The sequence below is a fragment of the Diabrotica virgifera genome, chromosome 6, assembly GCF_917563875.1.
Source record: "Diabrotica virgifera virgifera chromosome 6, PGI_DIABVI_V3a".
NCBI lineage: Eukaryota > Metazoa > Arthropoda > Insecta > Coleoptera > Chrysomelidae > Diabrotica > Diabrotica virgifera.
The window spans coordinates 203,031,272-203,049,844 of NC_065448.1; positions in this window are offsets into that span (position 1 = coordinate 203,031,272).

Consider the following 18,573-nt stretch of genomic DNA (forward strand, 5'->3'; position numbering starts at 1 on the left):
TTATACAAAACAATTCTTATTGTTTAAACAATTAATAAACAATTAGCGGCCAAATCTGCGTGTAGAACTTTTTACTTTAACAAGTATATAAACTAACAAAAAAAGTTTTAGAAAAATATAAGCTTGTTTGAATTTTTCCGAAACAATCCATGTTTTCGTTCTAATTGCACTCCCCTAGTACCCATGTAAAGGAGAAATAGGCTACAAAAATTATTAATGAATGAAGCATTTGGAAATATAGCAATATTTGAGATTGGTTGGTTTTATTTGTCGGTCAGTTTATTTTTTCTTTAATTATTCATTTTGTAAATACTTAAAAGTTGTTTTTACTAAAATATTTCTTCAATAATTTTCCTTTGTATTTTGATCATAAATCCTGCTCATTAAACTTCGTTGTAGTATTAAGCATTTCAATATCAAAGGATTCGAAAAACAAGAAATCTTTTGAAGTACGAATTATGGTGGTTTATTGACGATGTGTCAACGGAATTATAGCATCCCATTAGTGGATAACTAATTGCAATTTGTCTTGTACAAAGTATAATTTAAATATTTACAATAAAAATGTAAAACCAGTTGCCCAAAAGTATGTACAACATGTCAGTTTTAAGCATCTGTTATATCCGGCGTAAGGCAAACACTAACGTGGAAAATTTGTTTTTTGGATGTAGGACTGTTATTAAAATAAACAACTTGTTGTTAAAAGCAGACTCGGTGTTTTATGCGGTAAAGCCAGAAATTACATTAATTAGATAATATGTTCACTTGTAATTAAACAAGAGCTCTAAAATTACCGATTTGTATCCCGAGTGACAATCTGACAGTTTTAATTTCCACTAAAAATTTCCACTGTTGAAATTATGTCTAAATGTCACGAGGGCAATACAAATCAGTAATTTTAAAAGCTCGAGTGTAATTCGGTAAGATTATTTCATGAATAAAACTGTATTTTTAAATCATTTTAACTAATATTTTATTGATATTTTCATCTGAACATTTGCTACACCTGTTCTTGGTGTTCACTTTGAAAAAAGTATTGTACAAACAGTTGTAAAAAATATGAATAGGGTTATTCAACGCTTCTCATTTGTTTCGGGCACTTTTCATATGTCATAATATAATATCTACTTCATACGTCTTTGGCATGATACCAATAACGTATGACGTAGATATATTAATATTATATGACAAGTGAGAAACGCCCGAAACAAATGAGAAGCGTTGAATAGCCTAGCCCTATTGTGATTAATGTCACTGAATGTTTATTCAATTTTTTTGCCTAACAACGAAGGGCATCTGACGTGCTGTCAAAGAAAAACGATATTATCAAAAAAAATTATCACTATCAAACGAGAAATTATCAAAAAAAATATCGCTGTAATTTTTATTTCTGTAGCTTAAATGTTTCATCTGTCCGGTGTTGACATTTGACAGCTGACATTACAAATGAAAATTCTTGAAAAAACTTTTTACAAAGATAATTACTGAAAAGTTGATATAAGGAAAATCTACCTTAGATGTCTGTACTAATACAATACTAATCTAATTGTCTAAAAGTATCTTTTAATCTGAAGACTGAAGCAGCTTAAGACATACATACACTGTGTCATGACAAAAAGAAGAAGAACGTTTTACAAGAGCTATGAATAAAAATTAAATTTGTTAAATTGTGAATTGTGAAGAAATTTTTTATGGAATGTCCATCAGTACTACAGGAAGATTTGCTTTTGATACTATTAATTGTTTGGATCAGTTCAGATTTATCAACTGGTCTTATAAAGAATGAACTCGAGACCTTTCTTGACTTAGGGAGAAAGGAAATGGGATCTTGCTGTGGCAGAATAGTTGATATTATATTTTTACTCACATTGACAAAGTATTCATTTAGATTTTCAGGGTCAGGAAGGGAAAAAGATTGAGCTGTGTGAGTTTTATTTTGAAGATCGTTTATTATTGACCAAGTTTCTTTTGCAACACTTTTAAAGCTTCCCAGACGATTTTGTTAGTAGGCCTTTTTAGCTGATTTGATAAGTTTTAGATAGGTTGCCCTGTACTTGGCGATATATTCAGTGACATAGGCGTTGGTGGTAAACTTCTTGATGTAGAGTAGAGAACGCATATTCTTGGCTGATATACGGATACCTTTGGTGGTCCAGGGTTTGCGATGTTTTGGCTTAATTGCAACCAAAAGAAATGTTTTACTGAAGATACAGCTTATTCAAAAAATCACTGAAATTATAGTCCACATCCATAGAAGGAAAGTGCCACTCAGAGGTTAAGCATAAATTTTGGCATTTACGAAAGTTCCGAGTGAAAAAAATCCTGCCTTAACGTCGGGTTTTCGAGCAGGGTTTGCCGAAAATGTTAAACCGATCAGATAGTCCCGTATTAATAATAATTGTAGAACGGACATCAAGGGGTGAGAAATCTGAGACAATATAATAAATTATGGTAGATACAGTTTTTGTAATCTTTGGAGGAGAATCAACGTGCATTGTTAGACCATACACCATACGATTCAAATATGTTGACCAAGGATATTTGTGTAGCACAAACAGCAGCATAATTAACGTTTAAGTCCCCGCATAAAATTTTTCTGCTTTTATGGGGCAGGTCATCTAACAAATTAAACAGGTTCTGAAAAAATAGTTCCACGGAAGAGTCAGGTGATCCATAAATGCAAATAATGTAAAGATTCAGATTCTTATTGTAGACTAAGGAAAACTCAAAGAAGGCTTCACTTAACAGAAAGTCATATTTTCTTACCAGAGAAAAATCATTGTTTGTAGAAAGAATTAGGGTGCCCCCATGAGCTGAACTTGGACGATCATACCTAGCAATAGTGGTATATTTTTCTACAAAAAAAGGGCTCGTTGACTTCAAGCCAGTACTCTGTAACCGCAATTATCGGGGGAAATCCTAATTCCTCTAGAAACAGAAATAATTTATCAGTTTTATATCTTATAGAACGAATATTAATCAGAACCATGCTAAAGTTGTTATCACTAAAATAATTTCTAGTCCCTCAGAGGATTCTAGTCCCTCAGAACATCTCGTGATGTTTAAAAATTTCGTTTTGGAGAGACAGCGGAATGGTAATTTCGGTGACATTCCCTTGATTTTTGCAGATGAATAATTCTTTCCGATGTGAGAAAGGACCTAAAAGCAGCACGATCAGCTTCCACCTCATCTGGACCAATTCCATAGGCATCGTTAAATTCTAGAAGAATTTTTCGTAGATCTTCAGTCTTGGTAGGAAGCCCTTCGGAAGCCAAAAACAGTTTAATAATCCAGAAACCAAAGTGTTTAACCTCGCAATTTTTACAGAATGGATCGATTTTCTTGAAAATTTGTGATAGTAGTGAAGTAGTGGATAGTCCAAGGATCAAAATCTATATAATGCTGAAAGGAGCTTTTACCATGGAGGTGGTTGCCACCCCATCTCGGGGGCCGAAATTTTTTATTATATTTTCACCGCAAAAATTGGTAAAGAGATTAATTCTAAGCAAAAAATGTTCTACAAATTTTTTTAATAAAATAAATAGTTTTAGAGTTATTCGCTATCGAAAGTGTCAGTATTATATCGAAAAAATGAATGTTTTTAATCAGTTTTCTGCTAATAACTCAAAAATTATTCGTTTTATCAGAACAACTGTCATCATTTCATCATTCTCTTTGCCTTATCCCTATGCAGGGTCGGCTTCCCTAATTGCATTTCTCCACACAATTCTATCTTGGGTCATATCAATGTTAATCCCCTTTACCAACATGTCCTGCCTTATCGTCTCCCCCAGGTCTTCTTTGGTCTTCCTCTCCTACTCCTTCCAAGAATCTGCACTTCAGCTATTCTTCGTATTGGGTGATTAACGTCTCGACGTTGAACATGACCAAACCATCTTAGCATTATGACCTAGAATAGCATTATGTTGTTTTATATGCCATTAGAGTGAAAACTTAGTCTTTTTGCTAGCAGTTGCCGCTAGGGCATCTATGCCATTTCGTTCGTTGCAATTCGGGACGCACGCTGGGGTTTGTTTTGGTTGGATCAGGGAGAGCAGCATATGTGCCTCCTGATGAGAGACTAATAAGTTTAGAAACCGGTAGAGGTGCTTGCAGCACTCTCTGATTGGACTAGAATATGGTTCGGCTGTATTTTCGTTTTGCAACGAAATTGAAAATGGTTATTCATTTTTGATTTACATTTACTCTGTGTGGAGTATGAAGGGAACCATTCTCGTTGGAACTTTACCGCGCTGAGCAGATAGGACGTGAATTGTAAATTGTAGAATTCCCTCATCTTCCTTAGTCTCAGCATCCGTATGGCTTGCAAATTGTAGAAGCCTCGGAGGTGTAACCAGAGAAGGTTCCCATTGTTTTCATTTTGGTGGGATGTAGAATAGCATTATGTTGTTTTATATGCCATTAGAGTGAAAACTTAGTCTTTTTATAATTTTATACATTTCAATGGGGTGTAACGCTAGTTCGCGTCCGCAGGTAAATACTGCACGTGCAACGTGCACCCTGGGTAAATAGTCCAGGGCGCATCTGTTTTGAGATGGACGTTGAGAGGTGACTCATATTTTTTTGCAGAAATTTCTTGGAATTAACTCCTATAATAATAATTGGGTTATCCTCCCACTCAAAAATGTCCGGAACATTGTTTAAATAATCAAAATGTCAAAAAATGAGGGAAACATTCGATTATTTTCTTCGTTTTTTGATTATAACTTTCAAAGTATTCACTTTTAGTACATTCTTTCACGGTCTTTGCTGTAAATTTTAAAGAACCGTTTGGATTGACATAAAATTTGGCACACGGATAGCTAACATGTCAAAGAAAAAAAGTGATATGTGCCGATGTGCGCTTTTGCCATGGAGTGAAAATATATGTCCAAAATAAGTCCGGAAATGGATAAAATGACTAATTCTAAGCAACTTTTATTCTATAGAGTTTTTTCACCAAGTCAATACTTTTCGAGTTATTTGCGAGTGAATATGTTCATTATTCAAAAAATAACCACGTTTTTAGATGGTTTTCCACAAATAACTCAAAAAGTAAGTATTTTCTAGAAAAAAACATTCTTAGCAAAAATATAGCCTGTAAAAAATGAAAAAAATGGTGTATATGTTAGGGCTCTATACCTAACAGAAGCAGGGTTATAGCTAATGAAAAATAGGTTCATATTCGTCAAATTCCAAATCGAATATTTTATCGTGAAATATCCAAAAATTGAAGCACTTTTTGGGGAAAACTCATTACAACTTTTTTAAAGTGTTAAAAAATATTTATTTTTATTTTATAAAAAAATTTCTAGCATCCAAAGTAATAAAAGTTACGCCCAAAATAAAGTTGGTCCTTTTTGTTTTGGCAAAAAAAATCGGGAAGATCACTCCCTAATTAGCAACTTAAATGAAATTAATCGTTACCGCTTCACAACTTACTTTACTTATATTGTATTTATATGATCTGTAAGTTTCATTAATTCAAAGTGCTTATTTTTGAAAAAATTTGGTTTTAAATTATGATTTAAAAAAATTTTAATTTTGAAAAACATGCTTTGTTTCATAATAACTTAAAAATTGTCAGAGGTACCAAAAATCTTAAGGAACAAAAAAAAGTATATGCTTTTCTGAATATTTTGTATTTTTTTGTTTTTCTGTAAGACAAAAACTGGTTAAGATTTCGTGTTTCTAAATTTGTATACACTCGTGATTAGTGACTCGTTCAAATACTTTTAACTGCAGCCCTTTCAAAAATAAAAACTTTGAACCGATGAGACCTACAGATCATATAAACAATACATATACGAGTAAAAAAACTTGTGAAGTGGTAACGATTAAGTTCATTAGATATGCTAATTAGGGGGTAATTTTCCCTTTTTTTTTAACAAAACAAAAGGCACCAACTTTATTTTGAGCGTAGCTTGTTTACTTTTGATGCTAGAAAGGCAGAAATAAAGCATTTTTAAACACTTTAAAAAAGTTGAAATGAGTTTTCCTCAAAAAGTGCTTAATTTTTTGATTATTTCTCATTGAAATATACGATTTCGAATTTGACGAATATGAACCTATTTTTGATTAGCTGTAACTCTGCTTCTGCTAGGTATATACGCTGTGAGCTCGTACGTAGAGGGGATATTTACAAATTCGCGAACGCCAGTAGTGACAAGTTTGTAAACGTTTACCGGAAATTTGACATAAATGTCAAAGTGATTAATTTAAAATTAAAATTAAAAACATTAATTATAAACGATATTAGTTGGTCAAAGCTGTGGTTTATATTTTTACCTTAAATATACTTACGTTTTAAATACTGAATTTAAGTTTTTTTAATGTTCCGTAATATCTAATTATAAATAATCTATTATAATCTTAGCGCCATCTACACGATTATTGTCAAAGTATCCGAAGTAAGAAATTGATATTTTATCAATAGAACGTCAAAATGATTAGAAAAATCTTAAAAAAATCGATTACAATTTAATTACTTTTTTGCGTTGTAAATATTAAGCGATAACAATTAAATAATAAAGTTAAAAATTACCGGTAAAAGTTAAATTAGTAACCGCTAGGAACGACACCAGCGAAGCTCAGAGCGTATAGCCCTAACGTATACCCCATTTTTTCAATTTTTTACAGGCTATATTTTTAATAAGAATGTTTTTTTCTAGAAAACACTTACTTTTTGAGTTTATTTGCGATAAACCGTCTAAAAACGTGGTTATTTTGTTGAAAAATGAACATATTCACTCGCAAATAACTCGAATAGTATTGACTTGGCGAAAAAACTCTATGGAACAAAAGTTGCTTATAATTAGTCATTTTATTCATTTGCGGACTCATTTTGGACATGAATTTTTTCATCCCCAAGAGGGGGTGAAACTCACCCCCAGAGTAAAAGCACACATCGGCACAATATCACTTTTTTTCTCTGACGTGTTAGCTATGTGTATGCCAAATTTCATGTCAATCCAAGCGGTTGTTTATAATTTAGAGGTTTTGCAATATTTTACCGTTAAAGAACGTACTATTTCGAGAAAAGTTGTACTGATATAAAAGTTGCGTAATTAAATTTCCTACAATATAGGATTGGTTACAAATTTTAAAAATTGTCATCCTTGTTGCAAAATAGCAATAATTGCGAAAAACCATAAAAAAACAAGTATTTGCATTTTACGTCTTTCAACCATTTGTGCTAAACTTTGGACGTTCATATTTTAAGCAGAAAAACTATATAATATAGTTAAACAATTCTGTAAATTTCATTAATATCGGTGTAATAGATTTTGCAAAATAAATTTTGCAATCCAGCTTTCGCAAAAAAAATTAATTTTTTCAAAATGTTTCAGGACTGAAAATAAAGCAGATAGCAAGTTGAAATAACAGTTTTTTTACGTATAGAAGAATACTGTACCTTTCATTTGCATTTTCTTAAATTAAAATCCATTAACTACCACGGCGTCAGGAATTTTTTCGATTCACACAAGTTGATTTCCACCAAAATTTCTTCCGATCTTTATCTAATATATTATTTTCTTACACTATATTTTGTTGTATTTTAATGTTTGAATTCCACAAAAATCAAACTAATTTGATTATTGTTTGTGAAATATTGTTTAAGCAGTTGCATATGTTTAAAAATAATTAACTTTTATTCTCTAACTTAAAATATATGAACAAAGAAAGTTTTTGTCAAAAAAAGTGTTGTTTCAAAGGACAGAGCATGTGTTTTTATTTTGCAATAAACAAATTTATTTATTTATATCGAAATGTATTAAAAATTAAAATTTATCAATCATTATCAAAGGTCATTGGAATGCCCAATCAGACCAAACTATCCGCTGTCCTGCGCGTAGCACCAAAAAAAAATGTGTATTTAAAAAAATTCCTGACGCCGTAGTGGTTGACCGATTTTAATTTTGCAAATTGCAAATGAAAGGTACGGTATTCTCCTATATGTAAAAAAATTAAACTTGCTGTCTGCTTTATATTCAGTCCTGCAAGATTTTAAAAAAATTTATTTTTTTTGTGAAAGCTGGATTGCAAAATTTACGAGTATTTTGCACAATCTATTCAACCGATCTTAATGAAATTCACAGTATTATTTTCTTATATCATAAAGTTTTTGTTGCTAAAATATGAAGGTCCTAAGTGTAGCATAAATGGTTGAAAAACGTAAAATGCGAATACATTTTAACTTTACACCAAAAACACCTTAATAGAAATTCACCGAAATTAAATTCTGCATAAAGACATGTTTTTCCCGATCTGCTCCGACGATAATTTTCCTCGGAAAATGCGAGTTTTCCCAACAAAATCTTTAAATTTCAAATAAAGTTTTAGATAAGTAATTATCTACCAATAATTAAATAACTCGGTGACATAAAAGCTTTCTTGGTTTAGATTATAGTTCCAGAAGCCGGTGAAAATTAAACGAATATTTTAGCAACAATTCAATTGTTAGTTAATAATTTACGGTCGCAATAATAAGCAAAATAATAATTATGATACACTGATAGACTGATACAGTACAGTAACTAAAATTTTCACTCGAAGCGACGACCGCCGCGCGACGTACAGTAGTTAATAAATAAAATTATGTATTATTATTATAACCTGTCCACATACACAACTCGCGCGAGTTTAAAGCGTGTCAGTCGCTTCGAGTGAACATTTTAGCTCCGGCTCTGTATCAAGCCTACTTTCGCGCTAAAAATAACAAAAAAAAACAATTTTAATCTTCGATTAAAATATAACCATTGAACTAATGTTTGATATTTTTTGAGAGTAATTAGTTTGTACCATAAACTCACTTTTAAGCTTTGAAACAATTAAAACAAATTATAAACAACGGAGTTATCGTATGTTTACTTTGCTGTTTCATAACTTTTTTCAAATGGTTGGAAAACATTTTTAAAGCATTCATGTTCAAGACCTTTGAAATACGCATTTTAAGTATTTTTTAAAATTATAATATAATTATCAATTTCTGGGAAATATTAATTTGTTTATAACTATTTTTTTTAAACATTTAAAGATTATGCAAAAAAATTAAAAATTAATATTTTGTCGACAAAATATTAAATAGGCATCACATCTTTATAATCTTTCTAAGTTTGATCAATGTCTCATGATTATTTTGGTTGTTATTGCGACTGTAAATTGTTAATTAACAATTGAATTGTTGCTAAAATAATTGCTTAATTTTCACCGGCTTCTGCAGTTCTAATCTATACCAAGAAAGCTTTTATTTCACCAAGTTATTTAATTATTGACAAATAATTATTTGCCCAAAAATTTATTTCAAATTCGAGATTTTGTTTGGAAACCCACATTTTCCGAGGAAAATTTTCGTCGGAGCAGATCGGAAAAAACATGCCTCTATGTAGAATTAAATTGGGGTGAATTTTTATTTGAGTGTTTTTGGTGTAAAATTAAAATATTCGGAGTTATAGACCAATGATTAAAAAAACACGATTTGGGGGCGTCATTTTGTTAATAAAAAAAGTAGCACACTATCTGGGGACTTTGCATACCTATATTATTAATATATAGGATCATAATATTCGATTCCAGCAATAAAATTGCTGATAAATAACCTTTCTTTGTACTTTACTAATTAGACCAGCGTATTATAACTATTTTTTTTCTCAAAATTTAAAGATTATGCAAAAAAACGAAAAATTTATATTTTGTCGATAAAATATTAAATAATCATCTCATCTTTATAATCTTTATAAGTTTGATCAATGTATCATGATTATTTTGGTTATTATTGCGATCGTAAATTGTTAATTAACAATTGAATTGTTGCTAAAATATTCGTTTAATTTTCACCGGCTTCTGGAATTATAATCTATACCAAGAAAGCTTTAATGTCACTAAGTTATTTAATTATTGATTAATAATTACTTACCTAAAACTTTATTTGAAAATTAGACATTTTGTTGGGAAAACCCGCATTTTCCGAGGAAAATTTTCGTCGGAGCAAATCGGGAAAACATATCTCTATGCAGAATTTAATTGCGGTAAATTTGTATTTGGGTGTTTTTGTTGTAAAGTTAAAATCTTCGGAGTTATAGAGCAATAATTAAAAAAAATACGATTTGTCGGCGCCGTTTTGTTTATAAAAAAAGTAGCACACTATCTGCGGACTTTGCATACCTATATTATTAATATATAGGATCTTATAATTCGATTCCAGCAATGAAATTGCTGGTAAATAACTTTTCCATGAATTTTGCCAATTAGCCCAGAGTATCTAGGTACGTAAAAAAATTCCCACTGTAATTTTGTACAGTAGAAAATTACCACTGTAATAATAATCTAATTGGACAGAATTAAACACGTGATGAAAAATCTTACTACACGATTGGAAGTTAAAATCATTAAGAAATAACCCATTTAATTTGCGATACATGCATACATTTATGCTACAGTTTAATAATTTATTGGGGGATAATTTGTTATTATAAACAATATTTACAATAAATATAGCTCAGGAAAATAAGATTTTTCTTGACACTGTGGCAAATTTAGGTATCCGAATTTTTTTTTAGAGATTTATTTATCTAAATTATTTTATATAAATTAAAATAGTAATTTTTTTACTTTATTAAAAATTATACAATTTTTAGATTTGTTTGGCTTACCACTAAAAAGCATATCTATTTGAGGTGAAATTACAAAACTGTACCTAAATATCTTTTAAAACATAAAAAGCTTTAAAACGGGAATTGCCAAAAGTTGAAAAATGAATTTGTTCCGTGATGTGAACTATTGTACAAAATCAACCTACTCTAAATTCACAATCAAGATGCAGTAAAAATAAACAAACCAAGACACGTTAAATGTTACTTAACTAGGAGCACTCCCAAATCATAATTTACATTGTACATTTTTAATCTCAAATTATAATTTACAAAGTTTATACATTGTAAATTATGATTCGGGAGTGCTCCTTGTAACATTTAACGTGTCCTGGTTTGTTTATTTCTACTGCATCTTGATTGTGAATTTAGTTTAGATATTCGTTGTTGAACCCAAAGTCGTGTATTGTGGTCCTTTGTGGACAAACCCGCAAAATTTCCGATCGAACCAAAAATTTGGCTTATAAGAGTTTAATTAAAGGGTAACAAATCAATTGGAAGTTCTGTCGGACAAAATACATGTGACGGTTTCGTGGTCTGACCGTTCCAAATTTTTAACCTGTTCCACAATTAAAACTTCTCCTGTTCCAGTGTTCCTATATATCAAAGTTTGTCCGACTAAACACCCTTAAGCTATTAACAAATTTTTAGCTTGATATTAATTAACTTTTTTTTCATACGCGGGATCCAGACCTAATGCGTGTATCCGTAAATATTCGGCGGGGCGAAAGTAGAAACATCTTCTGATATTCGTGTTTAGCGACCCCAAAAACTCACGAGTAATCCATTTGCATCAATTTTATGTAGAAACCCTCAAAACTCCAGAAGATGGCGTCCCTTACAGTGACCCTGGGCACCAAGAGCCCCTTGGGTGGATTCTGGTAGCATATTCGTGTTTAGCCACCCGAAATACCCTCGAGTAATCCATTTGCACCAATTTACCCTGGGCACCAGTTGCTCTGGAGGTCGGTTCTGATGTCCTATTCGTGTTCGCTGACGCCAAAAACCTACCGAATAACAAAGTTCGGCCCTTAGTATACTGATTTTGACATGTTTATGCACTTTTGGATGCATTTTATGCAGTTTAAAGTGCAACTATGCATTTCACCCATTTTTGTATAGTAGACTTTTTTCCTGGCGTCATTATGAACATATGTAATGCAAAAAGTTGCAAGTCTCTAGGTGCTATATAGGGTGAGGCAGATAACCGGAGTATTAGAAATATCTCGAGAACTAAAGGCAACAGAATTATGAAAATTGGACTGAAGGGGTTTTGAAGGATGATCTATTAAATGAAAATATTTTTATCTCTTTGCAACTTCCGGTTATACCGGATAATTATAACCGGATTAATTATAATTTCGTTTCGACACACTGTATATTTTTACATTTTTGGATTCTCCTCAATATCTTCTTTCTTAAAATATAAGGTTTTGTAATATTATACAGGGTATTTTAAAATATATTTACGTTTTTTTATTAATTTCGTAGAAATATTCACACCCTGTAGAATTGTAATAGTTTGACATTAAAAACTCTGCTTACGTTCAAGTGATTTTTAATATAGTCTACTATTGTTAAGAATCATTAGAGTAGCTAATTTTGAAATTTTAGTATACAGTGTTAGTCGAAACTCGGAATGAATATTTTCTGAGTTTTCTTAAATGGAACACCCTGTATTTTAGTATTGTAATGAAATTATATTTCATGGTACTTTTTTATTTTATAAGTATTCCCTATACCTAATTGCTTTAATTTGTGAGTTATTGGTGATTCAAACTAAACATTAAATGCAACAAAAATATGTAAAATTTTATTAGGTTGGCCGTGAAAAAATTCAATCACAAATAATTTTTCACAAATAAATACATATTAATCCAGACTGATCCTTAAAATTACCAATAATGGTTTAGCTATCAAAATACCTACGTAGTTAAGATTGTTGGTGCGATTAACAATTAAGCACAAATTAAAGCAGTTAGGTATGGGGAATGCTTAAGAAATAAAAAAAGTACCATAAAATATCATTTTATTACAATACTAAAATACAGGGTGTTCCATTTAAGAAAACTCAGAAAATACTCATTCCGAGTTTCGACCAACCCTGTATACTAAAATTAAAAATTTAGCTATAATAATGATTCTTAACAATAGTAGACTATATTAAAAATCATTTGAACGTAAGTAGAGTTTTAGATGTCAAACTAGTACAATTCTACAGGGTGTGAATGTTGCTACGAAATTAATAAGAAAACGTAATTATCTTTTAAAATACCCTGTATAATATTACAAAACCTCATATTTTAAGAAAGAAGACATCGAAGAGAATTGAAAAATGTAAAAATATACAGGGTGTCCCATTTAAAAAAACGAAGTTATAAGCAACTTCCGGTATAACCGGAAGTATCAAATAGATGAAAATATTTTCAATAAATAGATGACTCTTCAAAACCCCTTAATTCAAATTTTCATGATTCTGTTGCCTTTAGTTCTCGAGATATTTCTAATAGACCCTTTATTTGCCTCACCCTGTATTTAAAAATCGATTTATTCGGGTGTTTAAGTGTTAATGCCCTGGTCTACTATACTAACAGAGATATTTAAGAGCGTAGGCGTAAAATTTTGTACCAATGTTTTTTAAATGCATTCATTTTTTTTAATCCTGAGAAAACTTATAAATATTTTTGAAAAATTATCTTTGAATATTATTTTTGAATAATTAATCACACTACATTGTCTCTTTTCTTTCACCCCTGTAATATTAAAATAACCATTATAGAAGTTTTCAGGGACTTTCGCCTTCGGTAATCAAGTAATCTTTGACTCTGCGTTTAAATTTTTCAAAAATACTTATTAGTTTTCTCAGGATTCAAAAAAAATGAATGCATTTAAAAAGTATTGGCTCGAAATTTTGCGCCTATGCTTTTAATAAATGTCTCAATAATAGCAAAATCCCCAAAGACTGAAACAAGAGTTTAATAGTACTCTTACACAAAAAAGGGGACAAATGTGACCTACAGAATTATAGACCTATATCGTTTACAAGTATACAAACTGTTTACGAGAATAAAATTATTATAGTCTAAGAGCTAGAGCCGAAAAATCATCGTCATAAGTAATATGGAGTTTGGCATGTGAAATGTGTCTATTGTATATTGATAATTATGACCCCTTTCAGGCTGACACCTCAGTGGATACAGGAAGTAGCAATAAGGGATAAAAGGGGAAAGATAGTGTAGTCTTTAAAGGTTTTCACCTCCTATTTTGTTAAACCTCCATCGATTTCCATGAAAATTGGTGACTAGTTAGAACATGGTGACAGTTAGGAAATATGGGCAAGATATGCACACAAATTCAAAAAATGCGCGTTTTGAAAACCGCATATTTTCTGTAGTTCTGTCTTAACGTGTTGTGTGACCAAAAATTTTCGCTGAAATGGTATCTACGAAAATAACACATACTTTTTTAAATTGTTGAAATCTTAAATGCTGAGTAAGCAGCTAAATATTATTTATTAAAGAAAAAAGAGGAAGAAAGCAATCTTAAAACTCACTTTTTTACTACATGTTTTACAGAATAATTTTCCGTTGATGTAAAGAAGCTTGGGATAGGTTTTGATCCAGGAATAAACCAGGCTACAGTCTTTCGGCATATTTCACTATAAATAGAAGTACTTTTACACAAAAACTAAACATTCGCATTGACGCCATTGGCCGAGTTAAGATGACTAATTTTACTGATTTACGGGATCTGATTTAAATCATATTTAAATTTCCGTTAGAGAATCGTAAAACGATGGTTAGAGGTGTAAAATAGGGTTTTTAAAAAAATCACCAAAATTATACCTACTTAATGCAATAAAATTAAATAAAATAAAATCCGGATTTCCGGTAAAACATCCTTAAGTCATTTTAACTTCCTACAATCATTTTATGACGGCGTACTATACGCACTTTATGGGTACAGATCTGGTGTTTTCTAAAAAAAAAACGGAAAATGCAGTGAATGTGCCGAATTTAGGTATTTTGTGTCAAATTAAAGAATTTTAGAATTTTTTGTTTGGACAAAAATGTTTTTAAATAGACACATAACATGCATGTTTCTTTAAAAATATGCAAAAGTTGGTAAAGTGCTCAAATATGCGAAATATGCAAGCAATATGCGTTTAGCATAAAATCCGCTCCCTAATTATTTCGATATTATAAATTTAGCAAAGGTGTATTCGAATATGTCAAATGTACCCATTATTGGACACCCCCACTTTCTAGACATAATCAGTTTATAATGAAAAAAAAATTAATTAAATATCGAAATAATATAAAAATATTATTTTACTTCTTCTTCTTCTTCAGGTGCCGTCCTCGTTCCGAAGTTTGGCTATCATCAAGGCTATGCGTATTTTTGATACCGTAGATCTAAATAATTGGCAGCTGCTGCACTTGTACCAATCTCTTAAATTCTTCAACCATGAATGTTTTCTTCTGCCAATGGATCTTTTACCTATTATTTTTCCCTGAATAATTAATTGTAGTAGCTGGTACTTTTGTCCCCTCATTATATGTCCCAAGTATTGCAGTTTGCGCTTTTTAATAGTAAGCGCAAGTTCTTTTTCTTTCTGCATCCTTCGCAACACTTCCATGTTTGTCACTCTCTCTGTCCACGATATTCTCAGTATCCTGCGGTACATCCATACATTTTACTAACATACAATTAATTAACATGTTCTTTTTATCATCCGTAACTTCATGCATATGCTCTTAAATAAACAAATCTTTGATCTTTAATAACTCAAAAAGTATTGATTTATTTTAATAACATGATATAACGAGTTTTACTTAAAATTTGTCCCTCTATCGATTTGTGGGGTTATTTTTAATAAAATAGTTTTCACCCGCGGGAAGGGGTGGTATTCACCACCAGGGTAAAAGTGCAAGTGGCACCAAATCAGTTTTGTTTCATGAGGTATGCTCTAACTAGTCACCAATATTCTTGCAAATCGATGGAGGTTTAACAAAATAGGAGGTGAAAACCTTTAATGACTGCACTAACTTTTCCCTTTCATCCCTTATTGTTACTTCCTGTATCCACTGAGGTGTCAGCCTGAAAGGGGTCATAATTGTCAATATTCAATGGACACATTTCGCAGGAAAAACTCCATATTACTTATGACGGTGATTTTTCGGCTCTAGCTCTCCGTCTATTAACAATCAGTTGACGTACGAAGTGAATATTTACCACCAAAATAGGAAATAGTTGAATGCTCGAATATATGAATTTTAGGGAAATTAAAGGCAGATATCGAGCACTGAATTTATTAAATCTTACCCAGTGTACTTTCGCTCTTAGAGCATCATCAGAAGCATCTGAAATAAGCCAAAAAAACGCTAGTGTAAAGAGAGAAACAAAGTTAGAAAAACTTTGACAAAAACTCAAAAAAAATGTATAATAAAAAATACAATAATGTTGTAGACTTACTTCGCCATATTAGGAAAATATCCTGAATGAAAGTTCCTTATTTGACGGAAATGTTCAAGTGATAAATGACAAATGACATCTGATATGACTTTGACTAAAATTATGTAGGTACAGTCACTACAGCGTGAACTGCATATTCACAGAATCTATGGTAGACTGAAGACCGACCTCAAGTACAACAGACAAGTAGTATAATGTAGGCCAGGAAGTGAAATTAGAAGTAATTAAAAATGTTAATTGTTGGTAGTTAAAATGTGTAATCCACTTCACAGACTCAAACCTGTCAGAAAAAAACTGAGTTGTTAGTTGGCAAATTTTTGGTTCGATCGGAAATTTTGCGGGTTTGTCCACAAAGGACCACAATACACGACTTTGGGTTCAACAACGAATATCTAAACTAAATTCACAATCAAGATGCAGTAGAAATAAACAAACCAGGACACGTTAAATGTTACAAGAAGCACTCCCGAATCATAATTTACAGTGTATAAACTTGGGATTAAAAATGTACAATGTAAATTATGATTTGGGAGTGCTCCTAGTAACATTTAACGTGTCTTGGTTTGTTTATTTTTACTGCATCTTGTTTGTGAATTTAGAGTAGGTTGATTTTGTACTATAGTTCACGGAACAAATTCATTTTTCAACTTTTGGCAATTCCCGTTTTAAAGCTTTTTTATGTTTTAAAAGATATTTACAGTTTTGTAATTTCACCTCAAATATGCTTTTTAGTGGTAAGCCAAACAAATCTAAAAATTGTATAATTTTTAATAAAGTAAAAAATTACTATTTTAATTTATATAAAATAATTTAGATAAATAAATCTCTAAAAAAAAATTCGGATACCTAAATTTGCCACAGTGTCAAGAAAAATCTTATTTTCCTGAGCTATATTTATTGTAAATATTGTTTATAATAACAAATTATCCCCCAATAAATTATTAAACTGTAGCATAAATGTATGCATGTATCGCAAATTAAATGGGTTATTTCTTAATGATTTTAACTTCCAATCGTGTAGTAAGATTTTTCATCACGTGTTTAATTCTGTCCAATTAGATTATTATTACAGTGGTAATTTTCTACTGTACAAAATTACAGTGGGAATTTTTTTACGTACCTAGATACTCTGAGCTAATTAGCAAAATTCATGGAAAAATTTATTTACCAGCAATTTCATTGCTGGAATCGAATTATAAGATCCTATATATTAATAATATATGTATGCAAAGTCCGCAGATAGTGTGCTACTTTTTTTATAAACAAAACGGCGCCGACAAATCGTATTTTTTTTAATTATTGCTCTATAACTCCGAAGATTTTAACTTTACAACAAAAACACCCAAATAAAAATTTACCGCAATTAAATTCTGCATAGAGATATGTTTTCCCGATTTGCTCCGACGAAAATTTTCCTCGGAAAATGCGGGTTTTCCCAACAAAATCTCTAATTTTCAAATAAAGTTTTAGGTAAGTAATTATTAATTAATAATTAAATAACTTAGTGACATTAAAGCTTTCTTGGTATAGATTATAATTCCAGAAGCCGGTGAAAATTAAACGAATATTTTAGCAACAATTCAATTGTTAATTAACAATTTACGATCGCAATAATAACCAAAATAATCATGATACATTGATCAAACTTATAAAGATTATAAAGATGAGATGATTATTTAATATTTTATCGACAAAATATAAATTTTTCGTTTTTTTTTGCATAATCTTTAAATTTTGAAAAAAAAATAGTTATAATACGCTGGTCTAATTAGTAAAGTACAAAGAAAGGTTATTTATCAGCAATTTTATTGCTGGAATCGAATATTATGATCCTATATATTAATAATATAGGTATGCAAAGTCCCCAGATCGTGTGCTACTTTTTTTATTAACAAAATGACGCCCCCAAATCGTGTTTTTTTAATTATTGGTCTATAACTCCGAATATTTTAATTTTACACCAAAAACACTCAAATAAAAATTCACCCCAATTTAATTCTACATAGAGGCATGTTTTTCCCGATCTGCTCCGACGAAAATTTTCCTCGGAAAATGTGGGTTTCCAAACAAAATCTCGAATTTGAAATAAATTTTTTGGGTAAATAATTATTTGTCAATAATTAAATAACTTGGTGAAATAAAAGCTTTCTTGGTATAGATTATAACTGCAGAAGCCGGTGAAAATTAAACAATTATTTTAGCAACAATTCAATTGTTAATTAACAATTTACAGTCGCAATAACAACCAAAATAATCATGAGACATTGATCAAACTTAGAAAGATTATAAAGATGTGATGCCTATTTAATATTTTGTCGACAAAATATTAATTTTTAATTTTTTTGCATAATCTTTAAATGTTTAAAAAAAATAGTTATAAACAAATTAATATTTCCCAGAAATTGATAATTATATTATAATTTTAAAAAATACTTAAAATGCGTATTTC